Genomic DNA, 25,388 nt, shown 5'->3' on the forward strand with positions numbered 1-25,388 from the left:
AGAGAATATCTAATAATAAAATAATAAATCTATATTAAAACAGCCCCTTTAAAAATGACCTGAAGGCTGTCAGGAAAAACGACCAGTGGAAAAGAATCACAGGTGCCTGCGTAGCGGGAGTCCTCCATAGCTTGTCTCGCTGTACCCAGGTACAATGCACAAATAGCAGGTAAGGTTGCACAGTGATTGACAGTCTTCCTACATGCTCAAGAAAATAACTGAAAAAAAGATGCAGCAAATACTCCAGGTTTTCTCTCAACTACTTCACTCAAATCCCCCTGTAGGGGTTTCTCATCCTCCCCTCAATTTCCCCTTGAATTCTCAGGTTTGATTGAAGAGCTTCACAGAAGGGTCTATTACAGATTGAGGAATGATCCATTTCACATCTGAAGCTCCAAAGAGCTACTTGTGAGGAGTCTCTGAGTGCATTTATCTCACATGTGAAGCTTTCTGCAAAATCAATATGGGTATTTTTCAGTTTGACAAGTCAACATGAAATATCACATCATAATAGAAAAACAGAGTTGTACATTTAAACACACCCAATACAGTTATCTATGACAAAGCTTATAGTTATTACTCATGGATATCCTTGAGTATGCCTAATCTAAATTCATTCTGAGAGTTGGGCTAAAGTGCATAGAAAGAGAAACTGACTGGTCACCATATTTCTGGCTCCTCTGTCCTAATTAATCCAGGTTTTGCAGTGAGGGAAGAGAATGAGCAGGAACCATGACCTTTGCATCCAATCTGAGAGTGATATGAGAAGAGGGAAGAAAATAACCAGACGTAAAAAAGAGGAAGGAAGCAGAACAAAGGAGAACTTTGTAAAGGACTTCAAGTTTAACTGATGGGCAATAACTAGGCAAAATGGTCACCCAAAGAACAGCAATTGAGTCTCAAATCCCTCCCCCAAACACTAGCAGGAAAACTGACATATTTGTGTTTGGGTCAGGCAATCTTTGGGTGAATCCCAGATCTTTTACCACTTGCACCAGCTGGAGAAACATGATTTAACTTCTCCAAATCTCTGGAGGTTTTTTTAATCTCCAAATGGGATTCATCAGCAGATTTACCTTACAAAGTTTTGTAAAGGTTAAACAAAATGATGTACACAGCATATGGCACATGGAAAACATATTGTAAATATTAATAAAGTTACTACTATTGTTTCCTTAAACCTATCCACAAGGTAGGTCTCTAAGATTCTAATCTGGTGCTGCTTCTACTTTTATCCCTGGACCCTTTCCATATTGTTTAATGTTGCCAAGTTGTAGATGATGGTTCTGATCTCAGTACCCTCACCATATTAACTCTGGTGTAGGTGCTAGCAGAGAACTGTAGTCATCCATATTATTTTGTCTTAAAAATGGTCTTCCTCTAACCAGGAAGGGTGTCCTCATCAACAGAGAGAGAATCAGATGAGGCTTCAAGAAAGGAAAAGAACCCAGGCTTAAATCCGCTAAATCAGCTCATCAATCCAAGCAACGAACGTCATAAAACATGTAGCATACTTTTTTTCATATGCCAATGTTATAATTAATACTGGGGTTATCGTTATATACTCCACCACCGAAACGACCTTAGAAAAAATTCTCAGGGGCGTGCTGCCACCCAGATTCAGTTAAATAAACTCACTACAACTGCATATTTCTCTCATTCTACTTTCCTGTAGCCCGTCACTGTCTAAGTAGTACTGACACCTTCCATCCTCGATTATCTGTGCTTGGATCAACTAATTTGTAGACTACTTGAAACACACTTTTAATTCTAGTTTAACTCTCCCTACCACTCAGAATTAGTCAAGAGTAGACAAAATACGTGAGTTGAGAGATGTGAAAATTGATAGTAGTAGCAAAATAAGAAAAGTATTGTTAAAAAATGCGATTGAAGCTTAAAAACTCTTACCCTATATTTCAGTCAAAAACTAAATATAAATGACTGCATTTAATTAACTGAAAGAACTTAATATATGCAATGTTGTTCATTTTTAGCTATCCTAATGTTCTCCATTATTAAAATTAAGCTATAGCTTTTATTCCAAAACCAAATTAAAATATTTGATTAAATGCTGATATAAAATTATAAGAACAAGTTGAGATACTTTAAAGGATAAGTTCCTTAAAATTTTTAATTTATTGTTTTGGACTCAAAATACATTTTTAGCAAGGAAACAAATTTATAAATGATAATTAAATTCCCAGGTTGACTCATTAAAACTTTGTTTAATGTAAAATGTGCTTGAAACACTCAAGAACCAAGTCTTAAAGTGACTCCAGGTCATGAGGTCTATAAATTTAACTATGCGGAGGCCAAAGGAGTATCATCAAACACAGTTTCCAAACTTTGTAACATTATCAGGCAAGAGATCTGAGAGATGAATGAAACATCCATGAATCTGAGCAATCAATATTGTCATTAACACTGTCATATCAACACCTTCATCATCATTATTATACTGCCATTATTTCACCCAGCATATTAGTATATGGTAGCTATGAAGGTAGTAATGGTACACGGCCAATGAGGTGACTTGATCTCAGCATCTTAACTTTTTAAATAAGTGGAGGGGCTCTGTACCAGGGTCTCAGAACCTCACTCACCCTTTAAGTTTTTTTCACTTAAACGTCTTCCATGATGTTAATTTCCCATCTGGGACCCTGAACATTAAATGAAGGCACTGAGATATCAGTACCTGCTAAAAACACTCATGCCTGCCTCTTGCCCATACTTTCAAGTAAACACACAGTACCCTACAATTGGCAATTCACCCAGTCACAAAACATATTCCCTGGTAGCTCAGACAGTTAAGACTCTGCCTGCAATGCAGAAGATCCATGGTCAATTCCTGGGTCAGGAAGATCTATGAAAAAGAGAATGACTACCCATTCTAGTACTCTTGCCTGGAGAATTACATGGACAGAGGAGCCTGGCAGGCTATAGGCCACAGGATTGCAAAGAGTTGGACATGACTGAGTGATTAGCACTTTCACTTTCATAAGTATCCCACTTGAAACCTGAACTGATCAGGGGTTAGGGAGGAGGAAATGAGGAGTTATTATTTAATGGGTCTGAAGTTTCAGTTTTGCAAGATGAAAAGTTCTGGAGCTCTGTTGCACAACAGTGTGAAAATGCTTACCGCTATAGAACTGCATACACAATGGTGAAGATGGCAAATTTTATGTTGTGTTTTTTAACCACAATTTAAAAGGTTTCAAATTTAAGATTAATGTAGAGAAATTACTTATAAAAACCAGTACACTAATTTAATAATCAACCAATAAATATGGAACATCTTTTCAAAACTGAATTAAGGGCATCCTGATTTTTAAGTGGTAGGCAGCCAGAATCGTAGATTTCAGTTCTGACTTCTATTAAAAGACTGCCTGCAAAATTATCCATAAATTTTCAAATTCAAATGGCCCAGCATATGACTTAACATAGGAGAAACTGTACATAAAAATGCAGGGCAAAATTAAATAAATCAATGAAACTCAGACTGTAGAATTTCACTTCTCTTCTGAAAGATTCAAACAGTGAAACACAAGAAAACCACCACTCCCAGGTGCTCTGTTCTCAGGCTGTAACCACCACACATTGTCACCACTTAGAATCTCAAAATTTCACTGAATTTTCAGGGGACCAAGCAAAAGTTAAAGCTCATTGAGACAAAAATACTTGAACCCAAACCAGACTAGTTTTCAGTGGTTTCTCTGTTTTTGTAACAGTAGTTCTACAGTCTCTTAACACTCACTTTCTTCAGGGTTAATTTGTTTCTTACCATTTTTAAAGTTATGTTATAAAATAAAGACTTCTCAGGATTCAGGGTCATAATGCTTTCTTCAAACAAGCTGAGCAAATCTGCATTTATTCCAGATGAAGTTAGGAGACAAGAAAGCTTCAAAAGAAGTAGACAGAATGGGATTATGGAGTATGGGGGAAGTTCATGGAAACTAGTATCTTTATAATCCCAACTCATACACACAGAATGAAATCAATCAAAAGCAAAAGTAGATGGTGACCCTTTTAAAGTGAGGTCTCAGGGACAAAACTAATGGAAAGGGTACACAGATTCAAACATTTATTAGAAACTTTTTCTCTGTATACGCACTCTACTCCAATCATTTGTTCACCTAATGGTTTGGTTTTTAACATTTATTCTTGTAATGTACATAGTTTACTAGATTAGGAGTAGCAATGCCTTGAAGTCCAGTGTAAATCTGAAATTTGTAACAGTACTTATAGTTTTAGTAATAGTTACCCATCAGTAACATATCTTGGCATTGATAGTATCTCTTTAGAACAATCATATAAAGTGAGTATCAATATTCCTCTGAGATATGAGGAAACTGAGGCTTTGAGAGGTTAAGTAACATGGACAAAACCACACACTAAAGAATTCTGTGCTCTTAACCACAAAGGCCCCATGCATCTTGATGAATTGCTAAGAGTATAGCTTCATTTCAGTGTAGATTGTTCTTCTACATCATCTATTACAAACTCTTACTTATCTTCTTGATAAATGAGTTTCCTCTTGCTTTTGAGATCTCCTATTGCCCAACAGTGCCTGAGTAGAAACCATATCTTGGAGACAGACACTTGTTTTGATTGACTCCATGGTTGAACCAAATGTGTTCATTAGCCAACATGGTCGTTGACCAGCAGCTCCCTTCATTCCACTGTTGCCTCTCTATGTATTCACCAAGCAACTGGGTTATAGACTATTCACTACAGAGAGCAGCATCCATAATGCCAGGTATTTTGAAATCCACTTAAATTCAGAACTATAATCATTAGTAATTCACAGTATTCCAGAAGACCCTGCCCTTGCAAATACCATAATCAACACCAGTGACGAAATAAAGACCAGCACAATGGACCATTCCATTTCCCTACTTCAGATCTGAATCCCTTTTCCCCAGACATCTCTTTGCCCAGGTGAATATATCCATACCATTTCTAGGGAGGACAGAATGGGGGCACACTCTCACAGGTTACTTAGAGCCAACTTTAGAAGCCAAGAATAACAGCAAAACCAGAACCATAAGGATTCTCTAAGCCATGCCATAAAATCACATATGATTAAAACATGATCCAAAGAAGTAAAATGATTTGCCCAGAGTCATAAGCTACTGAGTGAAGAAGCAGTTATACTCCAAGTCCAGTGCATTTATGAGACTGTTTTAAACAAAAGGCTTACTATGTTTCAAAGAAGTTACTAGATACTTTACAAAGTGTATTTCACATAATCCTTACAACCTTCTCACAAAACATTATTACTCTTCTTACAAATGAAAAAGATTAAATAATTTAGCTAAAGTCACATGGCTAGAAAGGAACAGCTGTAGGGATCAGCTGTAAACATCTTACTTTTAATATAATGGTCAAATTCCTTTAAAAATATACAGAATGGATTATGACACTAGACAGCAGTGGATTGATGTTGAGATTAGAGGAGGAAAGGTATGAAATTCAGGCCTAGAGAATTTTAAAAAACTAAAAGGTGTTACATGAACACACTGGTCATTATTTTTGTTTCTTTATACCCTAGTTTTTTTTTCCTCAAAAGAATTTAACTTGGTTTACTTACAAAGTGAACAACAAAATACAAAGAAACAAAAATGCATTTGCTACAATAAGACAGAGGAAATTTAAAATAGATGAGCAAAATGAGTCTAAGGAAAAGCACACTGAAATTAAGAGAGAGAAAATTCTAGCAAGAAAATCTTACATACTTGCCCAAGGTAGGCTGTAAATTTGAATCTGAGCTTTCAGACAGGCTACATAAAGAGAGAAACATGATCCATGACATGACTTGCAGTGTCCCTAAAACAAAGAAGAAGCCATTTGCTCAGGAGAGACACAATTACTCCTGGTTATGAGACCATGGAGAAATCTGTCCGTGTGCCCCTCCTCGGGAAGGCACGGTGGAGACCAGAAGACAGTAAGTAACCTCAGCTGTGTGCTCCCTGGACACAGCACGGTACCGTGGAGGGCTGTTTACTGCACCTTCCTTGGTTCATCAGCGTGGCACCCGGCAGAATGCAGCCATGGGAGTTGTGGGGAGACGGCATGCTAGTTGTCTCCGGGAAAGGTCCAAAGGAAAGAGAGGACGGTGCTGAAGCGGAGGGGTGATGAACCACGCAGACCCGGGGCGGAAGTCCCGCACCGACAGCTCTAAGGTGAACTTCCTCGACGCCTTTGCTGTAGCACCCAACCCATCGTGACCTGGGAGGCATTGAGAACGCTTTCACCTACCTCATCCAATCTGAATAGGACCCACACTTCCTAACCTCTTCTGATGCAGAGAACCAGATCAAAATTGGTGGTCAGTGTACCAGACTCGGGCCTCAAGGTGCCCTGAAGGAAATGAGCGCAGCAGACAGATGGGGCAAAGCCAAGAGAGATGTTTGGGCGGTGGTGCACTCCCAGGTTGTGCCAGGTGGTTGGTCAGATAAAGACCCACTGTTACTGAGCTCTCCAGAGAGCCCCAGTTACCACTGGCAAGCCTGTTAGAAGCCTTTGCTCCCATTCATTCATTCACTCATTCACTGAGTCAACAGATGCTTATTAGTCAGTAAATGGCAACCTACTCCAGTACCCTTGCCTGGAGAATCCCGTGGACAGAGGAGCCTGGTGGGCTGCAGTCCACAGGGTCACATAGAGTTGGACATGACTGAGCAACTTCACCCAAGAAATGGGTTATCCCAGGTAGCTCAAGGGTAAAGAATCTGCCTACCAAAGCAGGAGATGCAGGTTCAATCCCTGGGTCAGAAAGATTCCCCTGGAGGAGAAAATGGCAACCCACTCCTGGATTCTTGCCTGGAAAATTCCATGGACAGAGGAGCTGGGCAGGCTACACTCCATGGGGTTGCAAAGAGTTGGACAGGGCTGAGCAACTGAGTACCCACACATACCCAGGAAACACAGGTAGGCAAGACATACATTGCCCCTTCCTAATGGGGCTTGTGGGTTAGTTTCTACCTAAATAAAGATTCTTTGAATTGGGCTAACCCAGGGAACAGCATGGAGCTGGAGAATTAATCACTAAACTTCTACATCCTGACTTTTTTCATCAAAGGCTGTGGGAGCATTCCTTTGGAAATCTGAAAAGAGACATTCCCTGGGGATTAACCAAAGACTGTGGTTTTGCAATTTGTTTCAATACTCCATGCCTCTAGTTGCCTCATCTATCAAGAATAGAGCGAATACTTGCAACAAATATTTCATAATGCTCTGTGAAAGAAAAAAAGCGAGATGTGAAACACTATAGTAATATTACATCCCAAACACGCATACATTGATAAAACGAACTTTAAAGCTGTTATTACATAAGTACACCTGAGTGTCTGTAATAGAAGCATGTGTTAAGAATACAAGATAATAAAATTAAATATGAGCAATTTATTCTATCTAAATACTAGACAACTATATTAATTAATAAAATTTAATGGCCTGCACTGAAGGACTCACTGAATTACAAGTTTAGCCCTTCTAGGATGTTAAAAACATAATTAAGAGCAGCCTGAAAAGGAAGCACCCAGCATTCTTATGTGTTGATGTGCAAACAGTGTAGTCATGTAAGGAATAAAACATACTTTAAAATCATCATTTCACATTATCAAGCAAAGCTCAGAGCATGCTAGGAAATAACTCTATTCCATAGAGAGTTGTGCATTCACTTACAACTCCTCTCACTGAAACTGGAGTTGTCATCTCCCTTCCCAACACACAAGTTACACCAAAGGAGTGCAGTCAGCTGGAAGACAATGAGCACGTGTCCTGGCTGTACAGATTAAACCAATCTAAGCATTTTAACATAAAAGTACACATCACAAGATGTACAGCATTTTTTACACGAGGTCAAAGTCTCACCTTCTTCTCATCCAGATTGACTATCAAGTAGAATATACTAAAGGATTAGATCCATCACTTTCAAAGCTCTCTCTCTGAATGCTGTAAAAGATTTCATTGAAGGCAAAGGAATCATTGGATACTTCACTTTATAAGGAAATATTGCTAGGCATCTATGTAATATGGTCTGAGTACCCTTTAAAATATACCCCTGACCTCACACTTTTTCCCACTCAATCTCCCAGATTTGAGGCTATTTAAATGCTCTGCAGACTGCATGTACCATGACTTCCAGAGAGCAATTATATCAAACAGGTTTCAATGGACCACATTAAGCACAGTCACTCTGCTGTAAACATTTTGAAGGAACTTTTATAATTGTGTTTCTGAAATATTAGGCTTCTTGTGATCGGCCAAATTTATAATCAGCTATTCCCAAGCCATCATCAAGCACATAGAAGAAGGCTTGCAGAGTGAAAATGTTTAACCTAAAAATTGTTTTCAAATGTAATGACATTTTTACTATTCTCTTTTTGAAGCTGACACAAGATTGCATTTTGCTTGTATTTATTAGTTTGGATTTTGTACTTCTTGTAATTTGCAAACAGTATAATTGTGTGTGTGTGTGTGCTCAGTCATGTCCAACTCTTTGCAACCCCATGGACTATAGCCCACCAGGCTCCTCTGTTCTAGAATTTTCCCAGACAAGAATACTAGAGTGGGTTGCCATGCTCTCCTCCAGGGGAATCTTCCCAACCCAGGGATTGAACCCACATCTTTTGCATCTCCTGTATTGGCAGGCATATTCTTTACTGCCATGCCGCCTGGGAAGCCCCAGTATAATTGTGATCAGGCCTTAATGATTTTCCTAGCTTCATTAAACTTGTAAGCTCTATAGTGCCTTCCATTCCTACTGAATGAAGTGGCCCCACCCACATCACCCCCAAACACCATCGTCACCAGAAACCTTGCACAGAAGTCCCTGGAGCCTGAGCCACTGAAACCTCAACCCAAGGGTTGGGCACTGTGCAATGCTAACTGGTCTTCTCTGGTTAAAATCTGGCACTGGCCAGTCCTCTGGCAAGCAGTCCACATGCAGAGGGAAGGGATACCTTCTCTGAGCACTCAGAACTCCTCAGTGTCTGGTGGCTGCACTTGGCCCCTTGTTTTAAGTCCTTTTTCACATCTTTCAAGTAAAATCCTCTTTTGAGGTCCAGCTGAACGTTATAAAGAATAGTAAATAACTGACCACATTCCCTCTCTTTCTCACACACACAAAAAACAAACCAAAAAAAAAAAAATCAGTTAGTGGAAAAACCCTTCAGAAATAAGTAGATACAATGCATACCTCTTGATATCTCCAGAATATTCCATCTTCAGAGGCCTCTTGAAAGCAACTACTGCAGCTAATAGCCCCAGCTCCCCACCAGTAGTGAACTGTGCTAGGGTCCGAAGTCTTCCAGCCCACCACTCCCTTCATACCGTACTGTGGGAAATGACAGCCCCACATACTTCATACTGTACTGTTTTAAAAGTAAAACGTCTGAAGAAAAAAAAAATGGAATCTGCGTAGGTAAATAGGGCTTCCCAGGTGGTGCTAATGGTAAAAAACCCTCCTGCCAATTTGCAGGAGCGATAAGAGACTCAGGTTTGATCCCTGGGTGGGGAAGATCCCCTGGAGGAGGGTATGGTAACCCACTCCAATATTCTTGCCTAGAGAATCCCATGGACAGAGGAGCCTGGGGGGTTCAGTCCATGGGTTGCAAAGAGTCGGACATGACTGAAGCAACTTAACATGCATGCCCACAAGTAGGTAAATATGGCATATTGTTATCACTTTAAATTCCACGGAGATTTTTCAATAGGTACAGTTCTGATTTCCCTGCAAATGTTCTAAAACAATGGCACTGTTAAACTTTAATACCCAGTTATGTTTTTTATAAGCATCTCCCTTATTCATTCTTTCTTTTTATTCATTTGACATTAGTTGAGCACCTTCTCTATGCCAGGCACTGTGCTGAGCCTTGGTGAATACAGCAGATGGAGTGCCTGGGAATAAAAGAAGGCAACCATTGCAACCCATTGTGGTGTGTTACATAAGTGCTTCTGCATGGCTAATTTAAACCCGTTTTACTAAAATTCAATCCCATTTCTCCTTGTTCTGCCCGTGGAGTAGACAAACAACAGCCAATCACTATCCTCTCCAACATAGCCTTCCTGATACTTGAAACACTCGAGTTTCTTTTTTCTTGTTCAAAATAAAACATATTTTTCCACAAAGAAGATTACAGTTGATGTGTGCAACAAGCCAGAATAACTCCTTTGCTGTGTCATCACATTGTCATTGATACGAAAATATAGAATATGAGTTTTCCATCACATTGAAGGGATAAAGGAAAATATAGCCCCATGTGATCAGCTAGTTTCTCAGGCATTAATCTATATACTATTCCTGATAATGCCATTCTAAGAAAATGCATTATACTGGAACAAAAATTTTACATCATTGCATTAGCTGAGGGAAAAAAAAAAAAACAACAGATAGGTCTCTATACCTTATGACACATATTGAAGAACCCTGCCCCCAAAGAAATAAAGACACACCGTTCTGGGGAACCACATTATCATCCCTTAAGAACATGATAAAACATGTGCATCATTCATTCGTTGACACTGAACTTGTGCCAAAACTATTAAGAGCACATATTAATAGATATCCCTAACATGTAGAAATGAATACAGAATAAAACACAAAATGAAATTGGTTTTCACTATTAATTTGTCTTCTATAAATGATAAGTAAAGCAGATAAAGGAAATAGAAGGGCAATAAATACCCTTTTATCACAAGCTAAGGGATTTCTCTTACTCCGGGCTTGATCACAACTGGTTTAGAAATATGCATAATTGCCTACGGTCAACATCATATCACTGCCAGATCACACATTAAACGGATAACCACTATTATTATAAAAGTGACTTCCTTGACCTCATATTTTGGTCTGGCTAGGAATTCCTGTATTTTCCCAGATCGGCTGTTCCACACTGCCAATCTTGTGCTGTGCGTGTCAATTTGTACCAGTATAAGTGACCGGTGTCTTACAGAGCCTACTCTAAAAAACACACTTATATGCATATGAATAGCATACGTTCAAGAAATATGATCATAGTTGTTCTTGTAGTGCTTTTTAAAATCTGAAGTCTATGTGTGTTTTTCTATTATAGCTAAGGTACAGTGTGTGTTATTTGGCAGCTGAATTTGACATGAAAATATAAAAGGTTTGGGCAACCACATATTTGGAAATAGAAATCTTTCCTGAAAACATGGCTTTGGTTTTTAAACACAGCTAAATTTCTGGAAACTTCAATTTGTTAAAGACAGCCAAGACTTCAATCATATTTAACATATTCCTGGGGTTTACATATAGTGTTTCAAAGTAATAAACAACATCTTGTTTGGAGTAGCACGAAGAAAATGAGGCAAGCACTTCTTTAGAGTAAAAGCTCCACTTTTAAAAATAGTTTGGAGACTCATTCTTATGTTGGTAAAATCACAAAACACTATTCAACAAACAAAACATGATGAGCTCAATTCAAGTTGGTAAACATTTTTAGCTGGCTTTACTTGTAGTAAGAATTTTAATGTAACCATAACTTCAAGAATGCATCCCTTATAATGGAAACTTGAGGGCCAAAACTTTTTTTAATTGTTAATAAGAACAATGGTGTCAAATTTAAACTGGAAAATCGGAAGAGATGTGATGACAACAGTATATTGATTGTTTGAACAATTTTTAAAATCACATTATAGGGCACTAAAATGCATCTGCATTTACTCTTGAGTACTTTCACTGCAATGACCAAAAAGCCCCCAGGCTTGATTCAGTAGCAGAAAATAGACTCCTTCCATAAGGTAGGATATATATACCTCACTTCCAGCATGTAAAACTTGCAGTAAAGCTATGAATTCTTCACATGCTTCTGCCTTATTGGTCTAAGGATAAGTGTGACGTCTAAAAACCCTGAAGTCACTTAGTAAGAATAACAAGCACTTTTCAACAAGCTAGACAGGATAAATCAAAATAGTACCATCCAAAGAAAGGAAGTCATAGGGAGCTTTCTCTACACTCTTTATAAGTCAGCTCAAATTGCACTTAACCATGCTTTTTGCCTGCACAGGGAAGCAGTGAAAAGAATATTTGTTATAAGAACAACTATAATTCACATCCAGATTATCTATGGCAAACCAATTAATAAACATACAAATGTCTTGCTCTGAGGTCACAATTCCTATATTTTGCCAGCAAGTTATTCCTAATTTTTTAGATAATAAAGGTTTTATTTCTCATGGTTGATAGGTAAACCATGGGAATTCACTTAAAAGTTTAAAAATAGGTGAAGTGTTATGCTCCTTCTCACCATCTGTATTCAAAACCACTATTGGAGTGGACCTCAGAAACACAAAGATCTTTGACCTGAATTTGCCTGGGACAGTACTGATTTGCAGCTCTTTACCTGGAGTAATTATTAGTAACACATTTTCAGTCACAAAAGTGTCTCAGTTTAGGGACTTCCCTGGTGGTCCAGTGGCTAAGGCTCCAAGCTTCCACTTCAGGGGGCACTGGTTTGATCACCGATCAAAGAACTAAGATGCCGCATGCCACGTGGCACAGCAAAAAAAAAAAAAAAAAGTATCCCCACTTGGAGGAGAAACTGCCTGGATGTCACCCTTCTTATAAAGGACAAACACCCTTCTTATAAAATAACAGATGCCATTTACTTGATAAGAGCTCTAGGGTACAAGCATGTTTGCCTCGAGTATTTCTCCTACCCAGACAACACAGAATTAGAACTCTGCCAGTTACGCTACGAATTCCTTAAGTAGCGAGGCTGGGTTTTTCACTTAGTGCAATGTACAGTGTCAGTATAGTACCATAATAGTACAGCGTCAGTACTAGTACAGTATAAATACTAAATAAATTTCATTTTGGATGAATGGTCATTCCTTTATATTAACATTGTTTGCTTTGGATATCCTCTTTTAAAATCCCTAGAAGAAGCATATACATAAAGTTGATACTGACCTTCAAAATCTGACCCCCCTCACCACTTCTACTGCTACTACTCTGGTCCAAGCTACTATCATCTCTTGCATAGATTAATGCTGCATTCTCCTCTCTAGTCTGGCCGCTTCTCTTATTGCTTCCCTGGGGTATATTCTCCACACAACAGCAAGTGACCTTGTTAAAGCTAAATCAGATGGTGTGACTCCCTCATCTAACCCTGAGTAAAAGCTTGTCATTATAATAGCCTACAAGGAGCATTGTCAGATCTAGCAAAGAAAAATATAAAGGCCCAGTTAAATGAACAACATTTAGTACAAGTGTGTTTCATATAATACTTGGGACACACTCGTACTTTTAAAAAAGTATTCGTTTAACTGAAATTAAAACGTAATGGGGAATCTATATTTTATCTGGCAGATCTTACAAGGATTTACCTGATTCGACATATGGGTGCTCAAGTATGCAAACATACACACACCTACCTCAGCCCTCCTTTCCTGTTACCCTTCCTTTCCCCGGCGCCAGCCCAGTGGTACTGACACTGACTGACACCAGGCTCACTTCTGCCTTGGGAACTTGTTCTGGCTATTTCCTGTCTAGAAAGTTCTTTCCTGGGATACTGCTGTCACTCATTCCCTCGCTTTCTTCAGAACTGTATGCACTTTCTCAGGGAAGCTTTTCTTGGTTACCTTATTTAAGATGTCATTCCATTCCCAATTCCTAACTTAATTCCTTCCCCATTTCAGTTTTTCCATTGTGGCTTTGTGTGTGTGTGTGTGTGTGTGTGTGTGTTAGATGCTCAGTTGTGTGCAACTCTTTGCAACCCCATGGACTGTAGCCCACCAGGGATGGGATTCTCCAGGCAAGAATACTGGAGTGGGTTGCCATTCCCTTCTCCAGGAGATCTTCCCGACCCAGTGATGGAACCTTGGTCTCCCATATTGCAGGCAGATTCTTTACTGTCTGAGCCACCAGGGAAGCCCTAATACATTCTATTTTTTACTCATTTATTTTGAATGTCAGCTCCTTGAGAGGATGAATTTTTGTCGATTTTTCCCTGTGCTGTATCTCTATTGCCTAGAGTGAGCTCTGGCACAGATGAAGTCAAATAAAAAATTATCAAATGAATGGGTGTTAGTAGCAGTTATATTATTATTGCTATCAATTAAATTCTACATAGTCTGCAAAACACTTGAATTGACATCTCACGAAAGGAGAAATACAAATCACCAAAAAGCATGTAAAAACACACTCAACATAAATAACGTTCAGTTCAGTTCAGTCGCTCAGTCTTGTCCGACTCTTTGCGGCCCCATCGAAACCACAATGGGATAGCACTTCAGCCCCCTTAGGATAGACAGTTATCAAAAAAAAAAAAAAAAGAGAGAGAGAGAGAGAGAGAGAAATAGCAAGCACTGAAGAGGATGTGGAGAAATGGGAACACTTGTGTACCAATAGCGGGAATGTATTTTAAATGGTGCAGTCACTATGGAAAACAGCATGTCAGTTCCTCAAAACATTAAAAATAGAATTACCATGTGATCCAGCAATTTCACTTCTGGGTGTCTACCCAACAGAATTGAAAGCGGGGTCTTAAAGAGATATTTCTACACCCAAGTTTATAGCGCCATTATTCATAATAGCCAACTGGTGTCCACATAAAAACCAAGTCTCCATGGATGAATGAAAGCTAAACAAAACGTGGTCTGTATATACTTACAATGGAATATTAGTCAGCCTTAAAAACACAGGAGATTCTGACCTACTGCAACATGGATGAACCTTGAAGAATTTATTCCAAATGACATGGGCCAGTCACAAACAGACTAACACTGTAAGATCCCACGCATATGAGGTGCCTTGACTATTCAAATTCATAAAGACAGAAAGTAGAATGGTGGTTCCCAGGGGAGGGGGAGGGGAGAATGGGAAGTTGAAGTTAAATGTAGTTTAATGGAACTGGACAGTTTCAGTTTTGTAGGAAGAGAAGAGTTCGGTAGGTGGGTTGCCTAACAATGTGAATGTCCTTAACGCTACTGAACTGTATGCTTGTAAGTCACACTTCAGATAGTCGATTTTACCTTATGGGTACTTTACAATCAGCAAACATTTTTTTAAACTGAAATAAGTAAATAAACAGATAAGTCAATATCTGAAGACCAGGGTCAGGCAGGTTGCATCATTTTATCATTGAATCTTGAAGTGACACAGGTCATGAGTGATATTATACCCATGTTACAGATGGGACAGCTGAGACCAAAAACCTCAGAACTCATTAAAGATCATTCTTTTAGTAAGTGGAGGACTTGGGAGAGCGATGACTCCAGACCTGTGTTCTATCTAGTGGTACACTCTGCTTCTCACAAAATGTTGGTACCTTACTGAAAATCTCTAAGGTTTATTCTGAAACTGCTAGTTGCTCAGTTATATCCAACTGTTCATAACCCATGGACTGTAGCCTCCCAGGCTCCTCTCTCCATGGGATTTCCCAGACAAGAATACTGAAGTGGGTTGCCATTTTCTCCTCCAGGGTATCTTCCCGACCCAGGGATCGAACCTGAGTCTCCGGCATTGCAGGAAGATTCTTTACCATCTGAACCACCAGGGAAAACTCTGCGGTTTATTCTATAGGCTCCAAACAGCAATCACTATCATTATCCAATCACTGATATATGGGTTTATCTTCATTTAACATCCACTGGTTCAGCACTAACTAGGCACTGGGTTACAAACACAAGACTTGCATAGTTTACAGTCCAGCAGAGAGAAACACATGAAAACAAACTCCCTGGCCTGTAACTGGAAATGTAATCAATTCACAGCCTTTAGTTGGAGCCCAAAGGCAGAAAGGAGAATGCCCTAGCTAAGAAAAAAAATGAAGGCAAGCTCTGCCTTCTACCCAGTTTTACCCAAGACCAACTCTGAAGATTTCAAAGGAGCCGAAGAAGTGCTGCTTGACCATCTGCAGCAGTGACCGCCTTTCCTAAAGGAAAGGCATCCTTTCATCCTTGCCTCCTAGACTCATTCATTATGACAATGCCCCCATTTTTTTTTTCTTAAGATTTTTTTGATGTGGAATGTGAAAGTGAAGTCGCCCAGTCGTGTCCGACTTTTTGTGACCCCATGGACTGTAGCCTACCAGGTTCTTTCGTCCATGGGATTTTCCAGGCAAGAATACTGGAATGGATTGCCATTTCCTTCTCCAGAAGATCTTCCAAACCCAGGGACTGAATTTGGGTCTCTGGCATTGTAGGCAGACGCTTTACCGTCTGAGCCACCAGGGAAGTCTTTTTGATGCAGACCATTTTGTAAAAATCCTTATTGAATTTTTATTACAATATTGCTTCTGTTTTATGTTTTGGGTGTTTTTTTTTGTTTTTGTTTTTTTTGCCACAAGACATGTGGGATCTTAGCTCCTCTACCAGAGATTGACCCTGCATCCCCTGCATTGGAATTTGAAGTCTTATAACCACTGGACTGCCAGGGAAGCCCTATTTTAAGTAAAGGATGGAAATGTGAAAGAATCAATCCTAAATATCTGTTTTTAAAAGAAGTTTCTGATCTAAGAGAGGAAACGATCTGTAAGAATCTCCAATTCTTCACTCAGAGAAAAAATGATATGAAGTAATTAAGTATTTGACTAAATCTCTCACCCCACTGTCTAACAATGGGCAAACATCAGGAGAAAAGAGGAAAGTCAATATTTTAAAACTATTTGCTTGCCCGATTCACAGTATACAGACTTTGACTCTCAAAATCCTTATTAAAAAAAAAAGAAGACGACCCTTTACAGCATTTTTCAGAGGAATAAATTTTTATATGTTCCCTATCCAAGCAGAAAATGATAATATGTAGTGTTTTGGGTAGTAAAACTCAAGATAAGACTTTTAAAATTTAAAAAGGAAATGTCTTTAGTGTCACGTCTAAATAAGCCTAGGAGAACATTAAAAATATACTCACTAAGGAGTGCAAGATTTTAGAGAGATGGGGAAGTCTTTTCAATTCTTATTTTATATGACTGTATGAATATATGATATGCTTTTGGCATTTTTCAGATCAAAAAAGAAAATCAGACAGGGCTAATATTAAATGATTTCATATATGGATATTTCAGTATAAAAGAAGGAAGTCAATGGCCATGTTGACTTACGTAACAGACACCTTTATCCATCGTTAACAGGAAGAACTAAAGCACAGTGGTTAGAAATGGGGGTTTTTAAGACAGACAGATGTTGGTTTGAATTTAAGCCTTATTCTCACTGGCTGTGAGACTGAAAAAATGTGATTTACTCACTATAAACTTATGTTCCCCTCTGTAAAGTGGGAATGATAATACCAATCTTTCAGATTTGTTAAGATTTCAGAAGTTAGCATAACTGATACATACGAAGATCTTGGTTAAATACAATCATTAGGGCTTCCGGGCTGACGCAGATGGTAAAGCATCTGCCTGCAATGCAGAAGACCGGGGTTCAATCCCTGGGTCAAGAAGATCCCCTGGAGAAGGAAATGTCAACCCACTCCAGTATTCTTGCCTGGAAAATCCTATGGACAGAGGAGCCAGGTGGGTTACAGACCCCGGGGTCACAAGAGTCAGACACTAAACCAACAGATTTCAGTTAGAGAGAGAACAGGTGACTACTAAATTAGCTGAATGTAGACAACTGAGTGTTCACGCACAGACATAAAAGATCGAAAATAAACTGATAATAGACCGTAAGGAAAGCCTGGATTTGATAATAACGCAGCTTAATTACTCAGTTATTGATTAGGTTAATAATGATGCGTATCCTGTTTCTAAAGACATAATGTACTCGCTTGCTCTTCTAGTTTCCTAAATAGTCCACAAACTGAAGACACTGATCTTAAGGCTTAACCATGTATATGATTAAAAATAATGGATGATACTGAAAGCATCTGGTGCAGCAAATGCTCCCAGCACTGAATAGTCAAGGTACTGATGCTGCTTTTTAAGATAACACAAACTGCCCCCAAAATGCTGACTGAATTTCTGAAAGGTAAACTGCTTAACAGAGAGGAATAAGGACTTATTTGTTAAAGAGTTAGAGGAGATTCGATGAAATTTATCCCAGTTAAGTAGCGAACCAAGACAAGGTGAAAAAAATGTGATACAAATAAAAGTGGATAAGCAGAGATTTTAAAAGCAAGTTGTTTGGACAGTTAGTGGATATCTTTATGTTTACATAATAAAATCACATAAAATAAACAGAAATAACAAGGTTAGGATGAAAGGAAAATGCCAGGCAATGAACATGAAATCTACAAAATATTTCAAATAATCCTAAACATCTTTCTATAAACATTAAACTTTGCCTCCTCATTAAAGGGAAACAGACACACACACACACACACACACACACACACAACTTTTTCTAATGTCAGGGTTGGGTGGGGACTGGGGTTTAACAATGGAGAGGCATAGATTTGCCTTGCTGTCTCAGCAAATATTATCATAAAACAATTTTGCTTTCCAAGTTTGTAAAAGAGAGGGTTTGAGTCATGTACACATACCAGAAGAAACAGTTGTGGGCAGAGAAGTGAAGTTGGCACCCTGGCCTTTTATCCCTCTCCTTCTGTTACAGGGATCTAATCATATCTGGGACATGTATGCAAAGCTGACCTCAGATATAGATGGGGTAGGGGGCCATCCTTGCAATGAAAATAGGAGGCTCCCACCTTTTCCAAGGAAGTTGCACTCCCAAACCAACCATAGAAGGACTTTGTCTTACAGATGAGCAAAACCAAGGCACTATTTCCAGAGTGCCACTTATGTTACCCGGAAGGAGAAAGAATACTCTAGAGGGGGGCATGCTCCTGACCCTGATTTTCTCTGGCTTGCCCATTAGCATAGATTAGTTTACTCTTCACCTTGCCCCCCTAGACACTAGGCAGAGAGAGCAAGTGGACTGAAACAGAAACAAGCCTTTGATGAGAATGGGAAGCGGGCTAGGGGTAGAGTGTGGTACAGCAATAGAGTAAGGCATTGGGCCAGAAAAAACAGGCCCTGATGGACATACGGCGTCCATATTTTCCAAACCCAAACTCATGACACATAGCTTGACAACCATGATTGTACTTAGGGGAACAACAGGACAGAATATTTACAACCCAGGGTTGCCCTGGAAAATCTAGGATATATAAACACCACATCCATAAAGGCATTGAAAGTGGGAAAGCTAACATAACCTACTTGAGAATTCGGCATGTGCTGGCCAGCACATGTGAAAGCAAATTTGTGAAATCACCCCAGTCGCTATTTATTTCGATCACAAACACATTATATATTTTTGACACATTTAGGATCTCTATTCCAAAGACTTGCTGTAAGAATAGCAGGTGATATGTGAAGGAAATAGATTTTTACAGTTGAGTAGAAAAGCGTGCATAATATCGGATTAGATTGTTTGCCAAGCTTCCCAAATTCGTCTGCCCGGGCCTTGCAAGACTACTAAAGTCACCCATGTCACCATGTAACCAAAGGGAGAAAATATTCTCAGAAAACCTGTGCTCCCTGGCAGAAAACCTTCAGATTAGGGTCCACAAGTTTTCAGAGAGGAAAATTAATCAGTTCAATTTGGTGCCACTTTTTCTTGCCTTACATCTATTTAATTACTTGCATGTGAGAGTCATTGTTTCTAACATGACCATCACCAACTCCTTCCCACCCCCCCCCCCACATAGTTTAGTGAAAGCTTCTCGTAGAAAGAAAAACAAAGGTCAGTAACCTAATATCCCCAAGCAACCATACAACAACAAACCAGGCAGGGAAAAAAGTGAAGAAACGCTCTGAATGGGAAAAAGATCTTCATTTGTTTACTCTTTCAACAGTGAATAAAAGTTATGCTTTTGCCAATAATTATGAATTGAGAGTGTGCCCAACTTTTACAGGATATATAAGAAGATCCCATAAAATATAAGGAGAATGTTTTGTGTGAAGTCAGAAGCTAAAAAGCTTCTGACTAGAAATGTATTGACTGTATCACCTTTCTCATGGCACCTAGAAACTTGAAGTGGTTAAATGCCTGCGAATTATCTAAGAAAGGGAAAGCATCTCTCATTCACATGGGTAAACTGAGGCACAGCAGCACGTCCAAGGTGACCCAGCCAGCTGTAACAGAGTCAAGGCAAAACCCCATCTCCTACAGAGTTTACGGATGAGCTTACTCATCTGTAAAATGAGGGTGCCGAACTTCGAGGTCAATGCCAACCGTAACATCCTGCAATGCTGTATTGATTGATTGCTTTGTAATCTACTTATTTGTATTTTGGCTCTTAAATAAAGGTAAGGCTGCCAGGTTTGACATATTTTTAGCCCTTAGAAAGCTGACCTGACAGTAAAGCCCTTCCAAAACATTTATAGAGACAATGTTCAGAACAATTTGCAGAATTTAATAAGGTGACTTATTTTGAAGCATGGGGCAGTTACAGGCAGCCAACCTGAGTGGATGCAGGCAAGGGAGGTATTATTTTTTTTAATTTTCAAGATGTCACTGACAAGGGAGACATATGCCAAATGGTAACACAGTCCTCTATTGAACTTAAAAAAAAAAAAAAAGATCTTGAAAAAGACAGGAAGAGCAATGAGGAGCATGACACACAAAAAGTGGGTGAAACATCAAAACAGGATATTGAGAATGAGAAAATACATTGATTAAAATTATCTGAAGTTTAAAGTCACTTAATGTATCTTCTTATACCTGCCCCCAAAACATGACCATGAAGAGGATTTTCAGTATTTAATAGCTTACTATAAACCCTGGAAAGATATTCTAAAATCAAAGTATATAAATCAGTATAAAATCAGAGTATATTTGTTTAAAATCTTCTATACTTTTCATTAAGTTCCTTGTTTATCTTTACCATGAATTCTTACCAGTATTTCATATAGCTTTAAGATAGAATTTATGCAGTAAAAGAAAAAGCAGCTATGTGGCATAAATATTGGAAGGATGCATGGATAACCAAGTTGTTAGAATCAGGAGTAGCCAATTCATCACTGTCTAAAAATTGTTAATCAGATGTACTATACTTTACATATATTATAGGTGAGATGATTTAATACGCAATAAGTCAGTGAACAGAAGATTCTTTTTAGGGTCACAGAGTGCTTTTCTCAGTTTACATAGATTTAGCCAAATATCATACCACCAAAATCATGATTAGAGGCAATTAAGCAAACCAAAACTACTTGGAAAAATGCGTTGGGAATTCTGGTTGCCCAGTTACCTCAAAGACTTCTCATTCTGTCAGATAACCAGGTAAACTTTCACATCTCCATTGCAATTTCCCTACCTTGATAGAAGTACAAACACTTTGCACTTAGACCTGGCTTTGAGGTCATCACTTGTTAGCTGTTGGTTCTTGGACAAATTACTTAACTTTTCAGTAATTATTTGTCTGAAACAATAATAATGTTTGACTCACTAGATTCTTAACGATGATTAAATTAGATAGTACCTCAAAAATAGCCATCATGGTGTATGGCACAGGAAGCATCAATGAGTGGAGGCAGTCAGTGGTAGTAATAAGAGTGATAATGGCCCTTACTTTTTTACTATTATGACATGTTGTCTTGAAATCAACACACGTTTTGGAATGAGAGTTGAGTTTGAAGCCAGGCTCTATGTCTGATGGCTGAATGACAAGATAGTTCCTCTGGTTTAATTTTTCCTTCTGTAAAATGAAGAACATAAAATTCTTATTAGTCTTATAAAATCAAATGAGATAATATAGGTTAGCTCTACTCCATGCCTGGCACAATGACAGTGATCATAAATAAATGTTAGTTCCCAGTACTTCTTGTCCCCACAACTCCCTTCAGTCCTTTATTCATTCATTCACAAGCATAACTGAACCCTTGGAATACAAAACAAATAAGACTGCCCAACCTGGTTTCAAGAAGAAGGTAAGAGGGCAGAGAAAGAGATTATAGGATGTGCTGGCACATAATTTAAGGTGTAAACCAGTGTTTAGGAACACAAAAGAGAAAAGCATAAAGCTTTCTTTAAAAGTCTTAAAAGGATATTAAAAATTAGGTCACTTATCCACTAGAATGGCTACTACCAAACAACACCACCAACAGAAAATAACAAGTGGTTAGCAAGGATATAGAGAAACTGGAACCATTATGCATTGCTTATGGGAATATAAAATGATATAGCTGCTGTGGAAAATAGCTTGATGGTTCCTCATAAAGTGAGACATAGAATTGAGACCCAGCCATGTTGCTCCTTGGAGAAGGCAATGGCAACCCACTCCAGTGTTCTTGCCTGGAGAATCCCAGGGACGGAGGAGCCTGGTGGGCTGCCGTCTATGGGGTCACACAGAATCCGACACGACTGAAGAGACTTAGCAGCAGCAGCAGTAGCATGTCACTCTTAGGTATATCCCCCAAAGAGCTGAAAATAGGTCTTCAAACAAAAACTCATACATAAATATTCATAGCAGCAATAACCACAGTCACCAAAAGGTGGAAACAACCCAAGTGTCCATCAATAGATGAATGAATAAGTCAAAGGTGGTCCATCCATACAATGGAACAATATTCTGCTATAGAAAGGAAGGAAGTACATTCCAGAACATGGGTAAACTATGAAAACTTTGTTATGTGAAAAAAGCCAGTGACAAAGATCATATATGATGTGAGTTCATTTATATAAAATGTCCAGAATAGGCAAATCCAAGAAGACAGAAAACTGATTAGGGCTGAAGGAGATGAGGAGCAGGAGTGGAAAGGGATAACAGGTAAAGGGTACAAGGGTTCTCTTTGTGGTGATGAAAATATTGTATAGTTGACTGTAGTGATGGATGCACATCTCTGTGGATATACTAAAAGCCATTGAATTGTGGCCTTTAAATGGGTCAGTTAAATGCTATGTGAATTATACCTCAATAAGGCTCCTTTAAAAAGAGACAGGCTAAAAATTAAAATGTTAAAACACACACGCCCTGTCCTAGGAATTTGGACAGACTCTGCCAGATCCAGTATGAAGAGTGTCAGTGACCATCCCAATGCTGGAACTGATTGCAAAAAAAAAAAAACATTAGCAAATTAAGAGCAAGCCCGGCAGAGAAGGTAAGAATGGAACAATACATCCAAAGCCCGGGGCTATGAACAGTGCTGGCATGCTGGCATGTTCTGAGGCATTGAGATGCAGATAGGGAGCTGGGACATGGGAAGGTGGCAGGAGAATAACACTACATGGTTAAGAAAAGTCGACCCAGAATATAGCAGCGGCCTGGGAAGCAGGCTTCAGAGGGAATCCATCACTCACCTGGCATGTATAGCGGTAGGTCTGTGATCTCTCTTAAGCATCCATTTCCTGTAAAATGGGAATAAACACCATGCCCCGCTCACAAGATACTTTGAGGGTGTAATGGAGATAGATAAAACATATAGTCAGAGCCTGGGAAACAGTCTGCAGTCAATAAGTGTTCATGCCCTGAGCCTGTGGGAAGCCAAAAGAGTTCAGAGCAAGAAATTTCCAGTTATCAACAAAATGTTACAGCTGGTGATAAAGGTTTCAAGCTTTTTGAACTTTTGAGTAATTTATACACATTACTGCTAATTTAACTTCTGCTGATCCATCAAGAAATACACATTTCTTAAAAAAAAAAAAGAAAAAAGTCTGTAGAAGATTATGGTAAATGTCTCCTAGACTAATGATACTGATCTAGCCTCAGTAGCTCAAGCTTAGCCATAAAAATAATAAGTTCCTGTTATGACAATATTCTAATTAAACATCCCAAATTTTATTCTAGGTATACACAATCCAATATTGGCAGAGCTAATTCAACCAAGAACATGCTAGCCAGTAAATAATAAATTCTCAGAAGCCAAAATTTCCATTTACACCTGTAAATAGAAAATTCAATTTAAGGCAAATTGTTAAATAAGACCAGTGGGCAATGAACCATACTAAACACATCATATGAAATGGATCAGTCATGCAGCATGGTGACCAGGAAAGAAATCTGTGACATGTTCTGTAGCTAAATGCTGTGTGTTTACACATGCACACACATGCATACAACCAGCTGCTACCACAGGGACACAACACTCACGTGAAAGAGGGAGAAATTCTGAATGAGCAGCTGGTTACATTCCTCTGAATTTAAAATCTTTTGGTCACTTTCCATGGGATCATCTAACAGCGAAGAATGCTATTTTATACAATGCTTGGCAGAGTGCTTGTTAGGAAGGGGGATCCTGTAAAATGGCTTTGCTGAAGCTAAAAAACCATTAAGACACAGACTCAGGCATGTTCTTTATTGAGACCACCTTAAGTTCAAAAGTCACTGTCCACAAATTTAAAATCAGTGACATATTTACACAAAAAACCAATACTTACGTAATTCTTCTAATTGTGAGGCACTCAAGATTAAAATAACACAGATCGGGACTTCCCTGACAGTCGAGTGGATAAGACTTCGGGCTTCCAATGGAAGGGGCTCAGGTTCAGTCCCTGGTCAGGGAACTAGATCCCACATGCTTCAACTAAGTGTTCACGTGCCACAACTGAAGACCCTGCCTGCCACAGCAAAGACCCAGCATGGCCAAGTAAATAAATAGATATTTATAAAAAATAAAATGAAATGACACAGGTCATTTTTTCCTACCTTACTCTAGGAACAGCAGGACATGGCGTAGGCTTCAGAGATTTTGGAGACAACTCAGCATGCTAGATGCAGGATGTTATCTGCATCCGGATTGTCTGGATTGCAAGGAACTTGGAAGAGAAAAGTCTGGAAGAAATTAGGTTTGATTTTTAAATATTTTTCAGCTCTTTTATTTTAATAAGCCATTGTGCATTCCAAGCTTGGAAACAATTTTTAAAAAACAATCATATGGATCATCTTTCACCATAGTCACCAAGATGTCAGCATCTGAGTGTAGCCTGTTTTAACAAGAGAGCGATATCCTTAATGCCAGCTTAGCGCTTTGCTTTCTGAGTTTCCAGAGTCTGAAGAGTAAGCCGAGCAAAAAGCTACGCAAACTTTGGAAGCAAATTATTTTTATTTCTTTATATATATTTGTGAAGTACCTGTTGGCCTGGTGCTGAGAGATTTCATGGGAAGTGGGAATTTTAGGACTAAAACCAGAAAATATCAGGGGGGCAAGATGGTTACCTTGTGTGTTTACCAACAAAAGACTAAAATCGATGTATAATCTCTACACACACATCAAAGCAACACACATATGTTGAAATAATTTTAAAATAGCGGCATCCAAAAATTAAAATGTAAAATGTTGAGCCAAACTATGTACTATATACTAATTAATCATTAATTCTCCTCAGCACCCTCTAGTTATTACCACTTCTTTTCCCTCCAATCAAATCTTAAAGGACATTTTCAAAGGGTATTTTCCAATCAGAAGGTCCCACAGTCAACCAAAAAAACTTGCCCCAAATTCATTGGTCCTTAGATATTTGGAAAGGTTTGGGGA

At 38.8% G+C, this 25,388-nt stretch overlaps 1 long non-coding RNA gene across 1 annotated transcript in view; it reads right to left on the minus strand.

Moving 5' to 3' along the window:
* LOC138433979 (uncharacterized) overlaps window positions 1–25,388 on the minus strand; it is a 177,365-nt gene that overhangs the window by 137,617 nt on the left and 14,360 nt on the right. Inside the window, exons 3-5 of the long non-coding RNA XR_011254557.1 lie at window positions 24,560–24,685; window positions 23,215–23,388; window positions 21,488–21,613 (exon numbers count right to left, since the gene is read on the minus strand). This is a non-coding gene — a long non-coding RNA (uncharacterized lncRNA). The remainder of the gene's footprint in view (window positions 1–21,487; window positions 21,614–23,214; window positions 23,389–24,559; window positions 24,686–25,388) is intronic.

This window comes from Ovis canadensis, chromosome 2 (genome assembly GCF_042477335.2).
Source record: "Ovis canadensis isolate MfBH-ARS-UI-01 breed Bighorn chromosome 2, ARS-UI_OviCan_v2, whole genome shotgun sequence".
In the NCBI taxonomy this organism is placed as follows: domain Eukaryota; kingdom Metazoa; phylum Chordata; class Mammalia; order Artiodactyla; family Bovidae; genus Ovis; species Ovis canadensis.